The sequence below is a fragment of the Parasteatoda tepidariorum genome, chromosome 4 (assembly GCF_043381705.1).
Source record: "Parasteatoda tepidariorum isolate YZ-2023 chromosome 4, CAS_Ptep_4.0, whole genome shotgun sequence".
Taxonomy (NCBI): Eukaryota; Metazoa; Arthropoda; class Arachnida; order Araneae; family Theridiidae; genus Parasteatoda; species Parasteatoda tepidariorum.
Window position 1 is genome coordinate 93,808,340 of NC_092207.1, and position 18,639 is coordinate 93,826,978.

At 27.9% G+C, this 18,639-nt stretch overlaps 1 protein-coding gene across 1 annotated transcript in view; it reads left to right on the forward strand.

Moving 5' to 3' along the window:
- The window catches only part of LOC107436783 (teneurin-m), a 536,656-nt gene that overhangs the window by 50,599 nt on the left and 467,418 nt on the right, over positions 1 to 18,639 (forward strand). The window contains exon 2 of the mRNA XM_043049130.2: positions 16,867 to 16,902. The gene's annotated coding sequence lies outside the window, so the exon portion shown is untranslated. The remainder of the gene's footprint in view (positions 1 to 16,866; positions 16,903 to 18,639) is intronic.

An 18,639-nucleotide genomic window follows, 5' to 3' on the forward strand; every position in this document is an offset into this window, starting at 1 on the left:
TTAATAATTTTATACATTTTTGAATGAAACATAAATTACTAAATCCATTTAAAACTATTTGAATAAAAAAAAAGAAGAAATTAAAATTATGGAAAATTTTCTATAATTTAAATGATAGTAATTATTTTTTAAACGAATCACGCGCTGAACAGTTATAGCTTTATTGAGGAAACATTCAATATGTTTCCGATGCCTTAAAATTGGCGACATTTTTATTAAAATAAAAAATAAAACATTATGTTTGAGCAAAAATTACACAAGCGAAACCATTTCACCATTTAATTTTACAAATTTAATAATGCTATTCATTTTTTAATAAAATGTAAACTGATAATTTTATTCAAAATATAGTACTTGAAAAAAAGCGGAAATTAAAATTACGGAAAATTTTCTATAATTTTCAATCAAAGTTTCTCGTTATTATCTTCTGCGCTAGTTAAATATACAAACTTGTGTTCATAGTTCATGGAAGGAGCATTCAATATATTAGTTCCCAATGCTTTAAACTTGGCGACATTTTTACTGAAATCAAAGAAACTCGTTGTTTGAGCGCAAATTACACATATTAAACCTGATAAATGGATTGTTTCCATTTAGAGAGCCATTTCGCCGACTGGGAATCTGCTATTTTCTTATTTTACGTTGCTCAAGGAAATGTGATCGTTTGGAGGCTTTAATCGGGCTCTTTTTTCAGCCCTAAGTCCATGGAAAAATTTCTATTGCTCGTACAGGTCATTTCGCTGCCGCATTTTCTTTCTAAATTAGGCTCCAAACATCAAGCTACTCATCCCTCTTTTCCAAAACTATCAATGTTCCTTTTACTAGAAGGTTTCTTTATTACTTAGAATATGGAGAAATGGATAGTTTCAGAATCAATTTCATGTTTGGGGGCTGTATATTCAGTTCTTCAATTAAGAATTTGAGGAAAATCGATGCTAAGTGATATAGAAATATAAATGAATTAATTCTTTTCATTCCATATGTTATGAGTAGTTCAAAATTAATTTTATCGTGAAAATGCATATCAAATTTCCTTTTAAGAGGAAAAGAATAATGAACATATAAAGTAATGCGAAGTCTCTGTTTTAAGAGACTTATTTTCCCAGATCATTTGAACTCTATAATTTAAATCGATAGTTATATTTTATAACACAAGTTCGTAAGTTTTGCTTAATCTACTTTTAAAAAAAATAACTTCTTCTTATAACTTCGACAAATAAAAAAGTTTTTATTTTCTTAACAGTTGATTTTTTCAATATCTCACACAAAATAGAAGTCAGAAACAGTCGAATTTTTCAGGGTGAAATTAATAAAATTAGGTCTAATAAATTATTTATATTTATCTTTTTACTATTATTACTTTTTTAACATAAAATTTAAACTACGTTTCACCTCGAAATATTTTTTTTAAGAAAAATCATTTGATTAAAGTTTAAACACCATTTTGTTTTAAACATATACATTTATTAAGCAGCATTTAAAATGCATTTAAAACTAATTTCATTCTTCAAAACGAAAACCCAGCCTCATTCTGTTCTAAAAAAATTTTTTGTTTTTCTTATTTCACGTTTCATGTTATCTTGTTTTCTTCATTATTTTTCTTGCGTTTTCATCCTCCCTAATTTTATTCTTAAAATTCCTCACAATCACGATAACGATGTTTTAAATTTTATTCCATAAAAATTTATATTATTATCGTCTATGTCTTGTACTATGATCTATCTATGTCTTATGCAAAATAGTAAAAGTAGTAAACAAATAGTAATTGGTCTAGTTACAATCAATAATAATAGTAACAATTACTACAAATAGTAGTAATAACAAAAAGTAATAGTTAATGTCTTACCGACGAAAGCTAATATTTTGATTATGATCGACAGTGAACATCCATCGTTAAAGCCGATAATATCACCCCAGTATTACTAGTAATAAAAACTATAACTATAACTTCGTAATAACGAGTGTCAATACTATAGACGAAAATAAAATAATGTAAGTAAAACGTTGGAAATATTCCAAGTTGATTAACCGTATTGTTAAAATTACGATTTCTAATTCTGTTTTGTTCAAGTTTGAGTTTCTATAAAGCATTAACTGTATGTAGGTTCGTATTTCTAGAGCTGATAAATAAATCAGAAAATAGAAGAGAACGTTTCATTCAACGTCAATAAATTTTACAACTGTAAACACTTCAGAATAAGTGGTCATATCTATTTTCTTTTTCTTCAAAACAAAAACAATTTTTGTCTTTCTCATATCAATGGAATATGTTCTTTGACAAAAGAGCTAGATTTTAGAGTGATTCTTGAAAACTCTTATGTAAAATCTATAAACATATCTACCATTCACAAGTTAAATAAAATAATAATTGTTATAAATGAGTGCATTATTTTATTGTAAATGATCAAGACGTTATTTATAATCTATTTATCTCATAATCACGACACTTATAACTTGCGATGTATAAAGCCATTGTGCATTAAACTTCTTTTCTAGAGAATTGAAAAGAATTAATTTGTATCCATCTATTCACATTTGGGTACAAAACTTTTGAATATGACCTTAATAATTTTCCATAAGTGCCTAACTCACTAATCCAAATAAATTTCATTCTATAAATTAAATATTACTTTTCAGCCCATTCATAAACTTTCAGTTTAGATATAAAAGACATTCTGTGGCTATGGAAATATCTGTAAAATCTGAAAAAATAAATTTAAAGGAAAAAGAATAAGTACTTTTGTTATTGAATATATGTACCTAAAGGAAGTGAATAAATTGCGCAGAGCCGTGGTGGCGCAGGGGATAGATCATTCAAATTCCAATAAGCTGACTCAGGTTTGAATCCATGCGGTGGCTAGTTGGTACAAATTCTGCTCTCGGGTTAACCCTTGTCTTCTCACATTGCCGCCGGATTAACAGTATGAGGTTTTTGTGATTTTCCTCTCCATGTAACGCAAATTTTCCATCAAAAATGTCCTCCATGATGACTCGTTTGTTCCAATGCTTGATCCAGAAGTTCTTTTGCCTTCTGGATTGGGCTAAAAATTAAAAGGCTATGGAATTGAACATCAATAGTCGTAAACTCAGAATTGTGTCGGCTGTGCAACGCCCGTAAAAAAAATATGCGCAGGTTATGTTTTTAATCCACTTTTAACGTCTTTGGTTTACTGAAGTGTTTCCCAAACTTATGACTTTTGTGTACCCCTTTTAAATTTTTCATAACGCTGCGTACCACTGATAAAAAAAATGAATGGATTTTTTAATATAAAAAAATTGCACAAAAGTTAAAAATCACAACTGGCTGTTGACACCACTAAATATTAACTGTTAACTCTGCGAAAAATAGCTAATAGAAAAACATGCAATCGTAAATTTACGTGGCCAGCTTTGTTTTCGAATAAATTTTTTTTAAATTTTCGTTTGTTGCAAGATATTTCGCATAAGAACGTGTACCCCCTCTAAACTGTTCCCGTACCCCCTGGGGGTACGCTTACCACACTTTGGGAAACACTGGTCTACTGTATTCATGGACTAATTTAGGCCTTGCATAGCATTGCGGTCGTGCAGACGTACATGGTGACGTTTTTTCTGGCTCAAAAATCGTAACCCAAAATCTCTATTGTGTGTGAGTATACTATACTCAGAAGCAAATTTGTTACTCAATTACTTATTAACACAGCACAAAAAGATTCTTTCTATATTTCTAATGCAAAAATTAAAGATATTTTTTGATTGCAGATATTTCTATTTCTATGGCAATCTTTTTTTTACGAACTAACTTAAAAAATATTCAATTTTATTTTTAAATATAGTTTATGTATAAATGTTACCTGTTTCCTTAAACTGTTAAACTCGATACTTTGAAGTACTAAAAAAGCTATTTTAAACAATATCTACATAAATATTTTTAGTTCTCTCCTTTCAACACAAATATATAAATGCATCTTACATTACTTTTAAAATTTCTTTTCAACTGGAATAAACAATGAAACAGCAGAAAAACATAAAATCTCTATTAAGGGCAGTCGTACTAAAAAAAATATACTGAATAACAAATTTTGCAGAAAGTTTGACTGAAAATGTCTCGAAACAATACAATATGCGACAAATCTTTCAAACTCATGCAGATTGGAATGTCTTTTCCATTGGTTATATTCAAATTTTATGTCTTCTACAGAAAAGCAAAAGAATTGATTCTTGAAACTGAAAGAGCAAGGACAATGATTTGTTTCGATAAAAGAAATAGGAGCTATATGGATTTGTGAATGTTCTATTTACTAGAATTCTTTTTATCCGTTGATCGTAGTAACACGTGTCAAACAAAACTTGCATAGATTTTTTTTTCTTTTTTAATTCCTTTATTTATTAATGTCTAAAATTGATACAATTGCTATTTTTTATTTGTTAACTTTGAATAAACGGCAATTACATTATGTACATTAAAGAATATTCTAATTCTAATGGTACATTATAACAACTTAATGTAGACCATTTAACAATTACAACAATTCACTCATCGAAAGTCGTGTTTGCTCAGGGATAGAGCCCTAGTCACTGAGCACCAACCACAGTGCTGACGTGGAATATCCCTAGTGGTAAACGGATCATGGGTAACAGTCCCATTGCCGTCGGGTTAACCGTGATAGGTTTTCGTATCTTTCCTTTCCATGTATTACCCAACTGAACTCACGACATTATCGTGTATTATTCAAGCATTTACAGGAAGTCATCTTGATAATTACGGCGCGAATAATGAAAGTACTTCTCAGATACAACTATTTCAAGATAATAATAAATCAAAAATATAATTTTAATAAATCCTAATTATGCTGTCACTGCATTCAGATTGAGGAGCTCATATTAGATGATAGTTTATTATAATAGATGATTGTTTATTATAATAGATGAAAGATTATGGTAGTAGATGAAAGATTATTGTAGTAGATGACAGATTATGATAGTATATTATGACAGTATCTGCAAAATGTACGAAGTTCGGTGTTTGAGGTCATTAGTATTCTGATTCTCTGCATAGACTAATACCGAGTGCTTCTTATATAGTACAGCACGATAAACGCGTATGTGTTTCAGATAAGAAATCTTTTTTCATCATCATTATACAAATAGCATAACCAATTTCGTAAATTTTGAAGATGAAATTTTGAATTGATCACAAAAGTAGCTAGGATCTATGGATGAATACCAATAGACTTGTATCGTAGAAGGAGCGCAATAAGTTGAAAAGTCAAACTAATCTGATGGACAATTTGCTTAAAGAAGTCTTTAACTTTTCAAAATAAGATCAAAGCTGAAATATTAAGTTTTTTTTTTGGAAACGAAACTTAGCTCAAGAAATGGAATTTTCTTCGACAATTATATTAAAGAAGTATTTTGAGTCAATATCGGTACCTTTTACCTAACTGCAGTGAGATTCGGTATTTTTTTGATTAAAAAAGTGGAATTGTTTTCTAGAAAAAAATCTCAAAAAATAATCTGCATAGGAGAAATCGGAGAAATTTTCAGGTGAAAGACTAAGGTGATCAGAATCACATATTTAAAAAAAATATTGCATAATTAGAGGGCTTCTTTCCATTTGTGGCGGAGTTAAACATGTTATGTGAACATAAATTAAATTTTTTATCTCTAGAAATCATTATTCAAACTAATTTTAAAATTTCTAGTAAATTTGCATGCATTCCTTTTTTTTATGTCGAAATGTAAACACAAAATCTAAAATGGTTCAAAAAAATTGTGCTAACTGAACCTTATTAAAGAGGCATTTTTACTAATATTACGTCATTGCGGTGTTCTGTAGCAATTTGTTAGTAATCAAACCAATTAACGCTCATTTTATTTAATGTATATTTGACGTTGTTATATTTGATGTCGTTTTCATCGCATCGAATAATTTTTATGGAACTGAAAATGTGATTCATTATAGACATCGTTCTTTAGATATCATGAAATTCTTTTAAGTTTATTTCGAGTTGTTGGTTAGAAAGCCGCAATTAAATAACCCAGCTCCATAATGTCGATATCGATATTGCTAACGATATCAGATTACCACTTTGGGAAATAAACATTAATGGCAGTAGAATACTTGGAATTACTATGTTGCAAAAAATAAAGGGCAATAATACCTCTTCATGAGTGTTCATGACCATTGGAATAAAAATCCCAGAAAAAGATATACAAAGAAAAACTAAAAACATAATCCTTCAAGATACATGATAGTCGGGACCATCAATACAAAGCGAAAACGTGCCAACCATTCGCACCCGATCTGAAGGGAGTCCAATCATCCAATCAGACATATCCCTTTGCGCGGGAAATAATGCGTCACGATTGGTGGGCGTGGTTTAGATCAAATGAAGAATGTTTTTTTCACTGTGGGACAGGAAAGGTTTCCCTGGTGTACCATTAAGAAACACATTTGTCTTCAAGCCTTAGCTAAGAGTATAGTTCATAAAAAAGGGCAGAAAAATTCAAGTAAATTCTCTGACAGACGATAAAGGAATATACGTGTTTGTAGAGTCGGTGGTTTTTCTTCACATTTTTTGTGACAGTTTTCTAAATCTCTCTTTTATTTCTACTTCCAAAGCTAACGTCTATTTGTTATTTTATGGGGTTAAAATGCGAATGCTATTTACCAAAAGATGCAACGGCGCAAAACAGTTCTAAAAAATGGCGACATTTAAAAGATTTTTTTAAAAAAAATGGTTTTAATCGTACGCTATTGTATAGAATGTCATAAAAATAAAACTTTTAATTTCTGGAGAGAGATTGTACCAGAATAACTATGCATTGATATCGGGATTTAATTTAAAAAGTGCCCAAACTCCCACTTTTTTTTCGAAATTCTGAATTCTGAATTTCTGAAACATCTGGGCAATTGAATAATAATTTTTTTTAGTTAAAATACCATAATATATTACAGGAGAAAAAGGAAAGCAGTGTACAATTATTAAAAATCATTATTTTTTTTTCGCTTTAGGCAATCGAAAAGTAAATGTATGAATAAATGAAATTTTAAAAAAAGAATGGAGAAAAAAATAATATTACATTACATTCTGAGATTGCAGATTACAGTTTAATACGGTTGAAGAGTAAAAATGTTAAAAGAAAAGTATGCATAAATCTGAAAGAAAAAGTACATTAAACTCCTAAAGCACATTAGATTTGGATCATAAATCTAAACTATTTTGCTATTGTGGCTGTACAACAGGTTTTATCGAGTCTCTAAGCCAGTTTATAGTATCTACACACCATTTGATTGATGGTAGCTGCTCCAGTTCAAAAGTTAATTCAGCATTTATTGAATTTACACCATGTTTAAAATACACCTTCTATTTATCTGGCATAAAAAGGGAAAATCTCTGTTAATGTTTTAGAAAGTTAAAATTATTACAGCTTAACTTAAATTAGTTTTGTATTTAATAATGTAATGTTTATTGAAAAATTTTGAGAATTTGCATTAATCTAGCTTTTCTAACAGCAATCTGTAAAAATTAACATAGTTCTACACGGTGAAGAAAGAATCGAAACTACCGGAATATGGTAAAATTTACCGTATTTCTGGCTCTATGATAACACCAAAATCTCTGTAATTTTTTCCAAAAACGCTTTTGCAATGATTTTGACAAAATATACAATAAAGTTTGGTTTTATAATATGTTATAAAATTTGGTATGTAATTTGGTAAATTGCGGTATTTTTAGCATGCTACTTCACAGCATGGCATAAAAACAATTTATTCGGTTTAACTCATTCATATTATTCATTCATTCATTTTATTTATTCATTTTTTTTTATTTATTTATTTCTTTACTAAATGTATGATTATGAGAACAAAAATTTTGAAAGCCAGAAACCATTTACCGTTACAATATGAATGGAAAAAATTACCAAATTAATGGTTTAAATGCGGTATATTGTGGCTCATCAGAATTATGTTAGTTTTTTTCACCAGAAATGTCATTACCATAAAGTTTACCAGAATTTTTTCCTTCGTTTAGTTTTATTTGTTAAAGTAATGCTAAAGTTTCTCTCTTATTTGTCATAGAAATACCAAATTTCTAGTTCTATTTTTCGTAGTAATGACAATGAGCCATAATAATGGCATAATTTTAGTTTTATTTTTCTTAGCAATGTCAAAGTTAAAGTTTCATTTGTCTTAGTAATGTCACAGTTCTGGCTTTTTTTTATATTATTGTTAAAGTTAAAAACACTTTTATATTCAACACTTTTGCAACATATTTCTGTTTTGAGTCAATTAATGTTAATGTACTTTTAAATGAATATTTTAGGAATGCTTTTTTTAAAATGTTAGTTTTTGCAACAGGAAAAAAAAGCTTTAATAATGTAAAATGCAACAGACTTTGATCATGTGTATGTTAAAAATAACAACAGTTTCCTTAATATCTCATAAATAATTTACTTTTCTTTAAGAGAATAAAAAAAAACTTTTGATAGTAAAAAAATAAAAATAAATAAATAAATGAGAAAAAAATCAAGTAAGAGGTATGAACGAAGCTTGATTTAATTTACCGTACAGAGTCTAAAGCATGCATCATAAAGTCTCTAATGTTGCAGAAAACTAATTGAAAACAATTTTGCTTTCAGGCGCGATGAAACAAGATGCATCAACGTTAATGAATTAAAAATAAAGCACAGGTTGAATATGTAATTAAATTTCTTTCTGAAAATATAAAAGGAGCTACAAGGAAGAAAAATTATCTTAAGAATATAATGCTTGTATAATTATGAAGATTTTACTGATTTTATTTCAGCATATCTGGTTCCACTAACCTTTGCTGTGAACCGTAACTGTAATTTTATGTTAGAAAGCGCAGAAAAATACTAGATTAAAGTATTAATACTTAATAAGTTTATGTATATTCCAGGTTTTAAGAGAATTTTGAAATGACATTGTTATAAAATGAGTGAAATATTAATGATCGTCATTTTAAAGCTCTGACTGCCTTGTTATGAATTTAATAATGGATTTCAAATGCCTCTTATAGACAGTAAGACCTTTAAAATTACATTTTAAACATTTAAAGATCTTATTCAGAGAGTAAATGGATTGAATTTCCACTAAAAAGTTTCCGGAATATCCTTATTTATTCAGTAACTAGTTAATATTTTAAAAAAAAAATTTGTTTCATTTTATTCATTGAAATAAGTTCTATTGAATTTGTTTGCCGAATTTTAAATTTTCAGATAGATTTTTAAAGTTTTTCAAGGTTTAAATTTTTTTTTCAGAGTTCAAGCTTTAAAAATTTTCGTTATCTTAAACTTTAAAATTCACTTAAAAAGTTCTATAGAGCACACTGTTATAATATCCATTCTAAAATTATGGTAAAATAACCGATAGCAGTCTCCCAGTCTAAATAACGGTAAAGTTGAAGCTAAAGAGCATTTTTTACCTTAATGGTTTCCCACAGGGTCAGAAACATAATAAATTTGAACATGTTCTAGTTGTTTTGACCATACTTTTTTAATCGGTGCCTAATTAAATAAAAAATGAAATAATTTCATTTTTTCTTCAGTTTTTATTATAAAACAAATATTTTATGTCATATGAATAATATAGTTATATTCAAAACATTGATCTGTACTAATATATATTATAATGTAAAAATCTATTTTAGCATATTAAACTTATTTCATTTATTAGAAATAAATGCGAAGTATTTTTTTCATTCTTTAATATTGAATCTAAAAAAAATATTTCTAATTTCTTGTAGGTTTAACTATGGCTATTTATGCAACAACAAAAAATTATGAAATTGACGGCAGTGTTTCAAATATTATTTAAAATGCATGTAAGTAATGAATTTTATCACTGAAACAATCATGCCAATAAATTAAACCTCACTTTACAAGTTAACATTTATACTTTAAAGCGTGAATATTAATGGATAAAAACAATTAAGCAAGAAATAATTTAAAATTTATTCACTAATACCGTCAAGATTTTGTCCTGAAAATTGTTTGAAAATGAAGAATGATTTAAAAAATTCTTTAAATAAAAACGAAAGGAGATAGAAATGTCCCTATTGCTGCGTTCTGCTTATTAAACTACGTATTCATTGTTATCAAGTTTCAAAATTCGTTTCCAAATTCGTTTGCACTAAGTTTCCCTAACAGAAAAACTATAAATCCTTATTTTCCAAACTAATCATCATTTTTAAGTAACTAAAATGCTCGTTGTTAGGACAAAGTTCATTGAATGAAGGCTATAGTAAGAATGATCTGAGAAGCGAAAAAAAAGTTTCTATGAAGTTTTTTTAATTTTAGCCAGTCAGAAGCATCATCTGTTGACGAAATTTGTAACCAGTCTTAAAATTTAATAAGAATAACATAAAGGTACCAAAGCAGTACCTAGCAAATGGTGAATACATTTATATCACTTTAATCTTATAGCCACAGGTGTATCAATTTTCTATCTATTTTTCGTATTAGAAACATTTTTAATAATGAAATATATAAATTATTTTTCTAATTATAATTAAACAAGTTTCTGTTATTTCATATGAAATACGATGAAATATATTTTATCGGTTAAAATGTTATTATGAAATTTTTTCATTGACATATTTGTGAAAAAAAATTCAGATGCTCTTAAAAATTTATTGCAGTGTCCACTTTTTACTGGAATAGTTAGATTAAAGTCTCCAAGTCTTCGTTTCCCCATTAACGCATTTACCAATCTAGAATGTATTAGATAGTTTATTATTTTCTTGGTCAATTTTGAAAATGTTCATTATTTTTCAAAATTCTATTTCGTAAGAAAATGAACAGTAAGTTATAAAGAAGAGCATCTGAAGTCTACTCTTAAAAGTGTTAAAAGAGTGAAAATGATGGCTTACAAGTTTTTATGTCTCTCTTACAAGATTCAGTTACAAAAATTATTTAACATGAAAGGGAAATTTATTTTTTACGAGAATCAGCTTAACATTTTTTAATACCCATATGTTTAAAACTCGTGATAAAAAAAATGTGCTCATACGTTAATAATTATTTTCAGAATTTATTAGCAAAGATTGCCGCTCTTATAGTAAGAGTCATAAAGAGAAGCTACGAAGGTAGATGAACTGCATGCATCCATAACAGAAATTAGTTGTGTGAACACTGTAAGATATTATGTGCTTATGCTCACCGTATCTTTTATAAAATAATCTACTTATTACTTGTTAGTTAGTAGATGGCAACGAGTTTATTTTTGTGGTAACCATAGTGATAGTTCTTGATTCTTGAGTGAGTGCGAGATCTTTTTACCACGTTTATATAAACTTGCCTTCGTGAATGTCTGTCCGGGTGGAATTTTGTAATCGATTTTAAACTAACTTCCCGACTAGCTACAAACTTCAAATTTGGCACATAGTTCAGAATTGAATGACAATGCATGAAAATGAAGAGAAAAAAGACATACAAAGTAAAATAAAATTAAAATTTAAAAAAAAAATATTTTTGAGATAGTCTTTTGTTGTCGATTCCATTATTTCAAATTAGTATTACATGTCAGGTGAAAAGATTTTTACTGTCGGAGTATTTGTATTGGCTGAAAAATCACGTGGTAGGATCCAGTTTTTCTTCATTCATTTCCAGATTGTTTTGGTTGTCATCAGCATAAAACTAATGAAAGTTGTAAGATATTGTTTTTCTATAAAGACTTTTGTATCCCTAATTTAAAATGAAAGTTCTATTATTTTAGTAGTGGTCTTGTAGTAGTCTTGACTACTCTTGACTAAGAAAAATAATCTAATTAAAAATATATATTTTTAAAAACCACGTTTTTTGTAGTAAAGAATAATAATTGAGAAGTAATATTTTTTAAAAAATATAAAATAAAAATTAAAAATTAAAAAAATTATAATTTAAAATAAAAAAATTCAAAATAAAAAAAATTTAAAATAAAAAAATTCAAAATAAAAAATAATATCTTTAAAAACCACGTTTTTGTAGTGGAGAATAATAATTAAAAAAAAATTGAAAGCCGAAAAACGTGGGGCGCAGGAAATACATAACAGTACATACACACATTTTCTTACTCATACACATACACAGTCACATAAACATCCACATACATATGCATATACACAAACATATTCCACATCCACATTCAGATACAATTACAATTACAGATATACCTGTATAAACACATATTCTCAAGAACACACATACACACTAATATAACATTACTGTTATGTATTTCATGCGCCCCACGTTTTTCGTTTTTCAAATTTTTTTTTAATTATTATTCTCCACTACAAAAACGTGGTTTTTAAAAATATTATTTTTTATTTTGAATTTTTTTGAAATGACGATGCTGTGATTTTGCTGTCCTGTTAATAAATCTTCCTTTTTATTAAACCAAATCGTAACAGTTTTCTTAATTATTTGATTTGAAGTCTTTTGAGTTTTATTTGAGGTCATTTTTAATTTTGTGTTTTTTTTTTATTTGACAAACATTAATAATTTTTCAAAGAAATCATTTTAAAAGAAAAAAAAACTTTTATAATTAAAAATATGGTAAATTTACAACCGTAATTTAATGTTTTAGATTACCTTATGGACGGATATATTAAATACAATTTTTGCATGAATCACATTGTGAATGAAACTTATCGCTAAATTTTAAATTGTTTAACGAATCTCCTTAACTGTAATTGTAAAGTGGTTAATAAGATTAAACACCGATTTAAATAACTATATCTTAAAATATAGCTCAGAATTACCTTATAATAAATATAAAAAATATATTATTATAATAAATAAATTATTGTAATAAATATATTATTGTAATAAATATATTATTATAATAAATATATTAATATATTTATTATTTTAAAATATCATCAAAATATCCTATTTAGCAAATATTCTATATAGCATTTTAAAATATCATCGAACCTTAGCGATATCAATGTAATATTAGTTTATCGTTTAACATTAATATCGTTAGTTTTATATGTAGGCTGTGTGAAGTTAACTCTTCAAAAAAGTAACTCAAATTTGAACCGAAATGTCAAAATCGTTACTTATAATGCAATGAAAATTTGCTACTACTTTCTTTAGGTTTTAATTTAAAAAATATTTCTGTTTAAGTCTAGCTGTGGCATTGCCTTATCGAATTTTTGAAGTGCAGTGATATTTCTTAATTTATCACCAATTGCATTCTATATGCCACAAATAGTCCCACGCAAACAACCTTACAATAGTTTCGATTTTGTAATTAATAAAAAAATCATCGAGTGCCCCTACACGGAATAAAAGAGTGAAACACTGACCAAGGCTTTTGGGAATCATTTCATTTTCTGTTCTCATGCAAATTTCTATTTATTTAGTAACAGGCAATTCCAGTACTCCAATTTTTGCTGTTGTTCGGATATCTAATATATTTTATAACTAACATCTTGAAACATACGAGATTCTTATCATATACAATCGCATCTGTTTTTTATCTCACTTATTTTGTTTGATTGCCTTGTTCCGAATTGTTCTTCCTTCCCGATTGGTCATCGTCCTTTTTTTTTGTCTTGTTTAAAATATTCTTTTGTATTTTCCTGTACGTCTCTTTCATTATGTAAATAGACTCTGATAAAGGTTTGTCATTATCGAACTGAAGCTATGGTATACTTATCAATCCTGCATTATTCATGCTTTTTTATATAATCGTTTAGCTTTATTTATAGTTAAAATATATCGTTTTTCGTACCTAAAATTCTATCTTTTTATTCGAAACAGCATGGAAACTGTTTTTTCAAAATCTGCAAGATAAATTGATATTTTGCACAATATACAACATTTGTAGGCACGGCATACTGTTATATTCATTATATACACAATTTCCAATATCTCATTAGTAGACAGCAGCTTAACTTGGTAAATATTAGGGCATCCCTACGATAAACATTCCATGACATCCTTCCCAGAATAGCATTTGAAGACTTGTTTAAATTACAACCATCGTCAACACAATATGAATCGAGATGTGGCGTAATTCGATTACGATTGAATCATCGTCATCATAGTGAGTAAAGGTGATGTTTATTTCCCTTTGATGAGTGGATTAAAACTGCTTTTCCCGCAATGCTTTTGACTTCATCATCCTTAAAGAGAATTCAGAGATTATTGTGGTGGTGCACTAAATACTTTTAATCAACCTGAATACCCAAAATGTATTTTAATCTTTATTTAATAAATTGTAAATGCTGCTGTAAATTGAATTTGATAAAATTCATAACTAGTTCACTATTTTAAAAAATTCACCACAAAAACCATTTGATTTGAAAAATAAATAATCATAAATTCCTTTTTTCCATTTTAAAGCCTAAATTTGTAAAATTACTTACGATAATTAAACACTAGAAAGACTGAACATTGGTGTATGCTCAGAATGCCTGCAGGGTTTGTGAGTAGGTCAATTAGACATCTAAAATCTTAAAATATAGTCATAATTTTTTAATAACAAATATATGAGAGACTCGGTCATCAAACTTCTATGGTATTTTTATTTATTTGATTTACGAAAATATTTGATTAAACGGAACACTGCGTTTTTAATTGTACTTTGATAATTGAGTTTCCTTTTCTCTAAATATAAAAATTCCTATCATGTTTTTTTTTTCTTTATAAACCTGGAGTAACTTATGCCTACCTTATATCCAAACCGCATAACCTTATATCTGAACTTACCATGGGATATAGGGGATGTACTAAAATGTTTTAGGGACTAATCCGCTAATCTCTCTCTTCATTCTAGGTATAAGGTTCTACATATACGTTCTTGTAAGGCTAATACTTGAATGGTAAAATAGGCACTTAAATTCGTAGAAATTTAAATCAGATAGAATGGTTAGCAGGGCGTTAGACTCACGTTCGTGAAAACAAGAGTTCAAATCCAGCTGGCCAAAGACTCCCCGTTTCTGTAAATGAAGACTTATGCCCGTTATATCTGTCGCCTCACAAAGTCCTCCATGGTCCCATAACAAATTACACCTCTGGGCGTACTGAATTTGAGATTGATCGTTCTTTGGCTTAGGTCAAAATGTGTGATGTGGATGAATGAATGAATGTGTTTATAAATGGGTCCGCCCTATAAACGGGAGTGGCGTATGGGTGTGCAAAACTTGAATTCGTGGAAATAGATGGCGCCACTGGGAAACAAGAACAATCACACCCCTTGCCTTAATGGCCTACAACAACAACAAATTGGATCAGGTTATAAACAGTTAGAAATTTTTAGTGAGTTCAGCAAGTTATTTTTTAAAAACCAGAGTAATAAAAAACAAAGGGGCCAAAATAGCCCCAGTGCTTAAAGTCCTTTAAGATAATAGTGCGATGTTACACTATTTTGTGGCTTTTTCAAAATCTGTTTCTTTAGCATGAAGAACTATCATAAAATGTATATTAAATAATTTTGAATGTTAAATATTATTAACGATAAATATTACAATAAATTACGTTATCAAAAAAATTATAATGAACAAGAAAAATATAACATATAATGGAACATCTTAACAAATAAATAAAAAAAATTGCTTATTATAAATAGCTGTAATCAATAATACTGAAAAATTTTAGACAATAATAATAATTTTATTATAAATAGCGATTTGTAAATAACATTGAATAATAAAAGCAAGTATACTTAAATATATTCTTATTTTAACTATCACGTATTTATTCTATCTTATTTATTTCAACTTTAGTTTTTCATGTATTTAAATAATGACACAACAATGTTAACATGTTTATATTTTTTGTAATCAATCCTTTAACTTGATACAATTTTGCTAGTAAGATCTTTAAATATTTTCAGTAGGCAATTTTTTTTTGATCCGTTAATCGGTAAGAAATGTCAATAAGAGAGATTTGAGGAAAAGTGACTCATGCCCAAAATCTATATATATATTTCTCTTACACGGCACCAAAAAAAGCCTCATTACAACTCCCCGAATGGTAACAATAGAAAATCGACCAATGAATGCTGCTAAAAATGTCACATGGCAAATGTCACATGAGGTGGCTCAACATATAGCGCTTATAAAAACGGAAACAATAACCAGAGTGAGCATAATCAGGTTGTTCAATTCAGATTCATGCACTAAAAACATGACAATATTTAATTTAAACTCAATTAGGAATTAATTAATTAATTGAAGTGAGAATGCTTTAAAAGGCCGCTGTTGAATTGATATTTTTCTACTGGGAGCTACCTAAACGTCTAAAAAACGTTTAAGTGTTTGTATTGAATGCATTGAATTTTTTTATATTTCGCGTTTATTTATGCATTGAATTTTCACGCTTTAAAATGCAGAATATTAGTGAAGCAATATTTGATAATTTATTTTGCTAATATGTTTCTTATTTAGCTAATGTTTTGATTTTTTCACCATGTACAATCTAAATAGCTAATATACTTTTTTAAAAGCCAATAAGAACATTGGTAGAATTCTTCTACATAAGTACAATACTATGTCTTTGATGATAAAATACTATGTCTTTGATGATAATATATTATGTCTTTGTGCTAGAACATTGTGTTCATTGGCGATCGAGCGCAGCGAGCCATGGTTCACGGCGTGAACCACATAGGATTGCGTAGCAATTCTCGGGGGTTGGCGAGCGTTAGCGAGCAGGGGGCGGAGCCTCCTAGTAAGATGTAATTTGTGTAACCCAAAACGACTTGAATGAAGAGAAAATAAGGATGTATTCACGTGGTTTACTAATATTCATAATACATATAGTATATCCGATCTTTATTACGAAAGATTTGAATGCGTAGGTATGTAAATTATTTCTATGTATGAAACGTTTTTGCTATAATTCATAATTTTTTTTATCTCTTTGTAGGGAGAAAATTTATTTGTTTCAATTTTAATTACCAAGGTAAGTCTTTTTCAGTACTTAATTGCTCAATATTTAAAATAACTACTGTAAAAAATTTATTTATTCGAGCACTTATATTTTTTACATTGAATTCTTCATTTTTACTTCATTTTAAAACCTTATAAATGAATGTTAGAATATTAATTTCTATCTTTAAATTATTGAATTAAGCTAAAAATGCCTATTTTAAAATTGATTGGTTAGAAAAAAAAATTATGAAACAAAATTATGAAGAGAATTATGAAGCAAAAGTTTTCATCGTGTATACAGTCAAGTTAAAAACAAATTCAAGCTCTTACTTTATTTTATAACGCATACATACAGATATTTTAATTTAAAAAAATTCTCCAACTATCCCAGAGATACGGAATATAATCACTTGATCTATTAAATAAATAAATTCTACCGGTATGGTTTGATATTTTCTTAAAAATTTTGTGAATTTTGACTTTTTTCCGTGTAATAATTAATGATGGAAAACTAAGTATTTATAAATGATGATTGTAAATTTACTTTTGATTTATTTTTATTCAATCATCGTATTATCGCATGAGAGCAATACTGCAGTTTTAAATTCCGGTACTCAGGATAATAACATCCTACGTCCACATAAACTAACTGACTGCCTATTAATCTAAAGAATACAGCTTTTTTTGTGAAAATTGAAAACTTAATTCCTTTGAAAATTTTTGAGCATTAAGCAAATAATTTTTAGATGTTTGAAATAAATTCCACCGGAGTTACCGAAAAAAAAATCTCAAGTAATAAATACTTGAACAGTTAGAAAATGATTTATTTTAAAAGCCTTATATGAGGAGCTTTATAGACCTATCTATTACCATGTAAAGTTGTAGTTGTAAAGTACAAAATTGTAGTTCATTTTAAATTTGATAGAAATATAATATTTTTGCTTCAGTCTTACCCGCCTCAAAAGTAATACCAAAAATCAGTCAGAAAATTAAAATAATAGAATTGTATGAAATATTTTTCTTTTAATATTTTGATTTCCTTAAAAATGTAAAAGTTTAACAAAAATAAACATTAGAGTGCTTTATATGGTACATCAACTTATTTAGAATTTTGATACTTCAAAGCTTAGCAATCATTAATGCGAAAGTATTATGTTAGCGGTATCGTAGCATTATTTATTATCTATCACTCTTAAAGAATGAAGATAAAGCAGGATTGTTTTCTTGCCATCTGGTTAGTTTATCACGCCATTGGCTCTTACGTAGCATTTTTGATCACGCTAGAACATCACCATTTACGTGATCTCGTATTTACAAAGCCCAAAATTGTGTCTACAGAAAACATCATCAATTTAAGTCTTTTAAAGAAGAAATTCTAAAAGAAAGATTAACATAGTTAGATTTATCGCACAATTAATCATTTCTACATTGAGAGAAAACTGAGGTCATAACTACCATCAGATTATGACAAAATTTACCATGATTCTGGTCCTATGTAGAAATCAAAGACCACACTATGTAAACACGCGACAGTTGTCAGTGCAACGCTTTGATAATGATTTTGATAACATTAGGTTATTATATGGTTTTGAAATATGAGATAAAATTTGGTAATTGTGATAAAACTTGGCAATATTATCATGATAATTTAGAACATGACATAAAAGCCATTTATTCGATTAAATTTATTTTCAGTTTTGTATTTTTTACTAAATGCGTGATAATAAGAATTATTATTTTGAAAATCCGAATTATATATATATATATA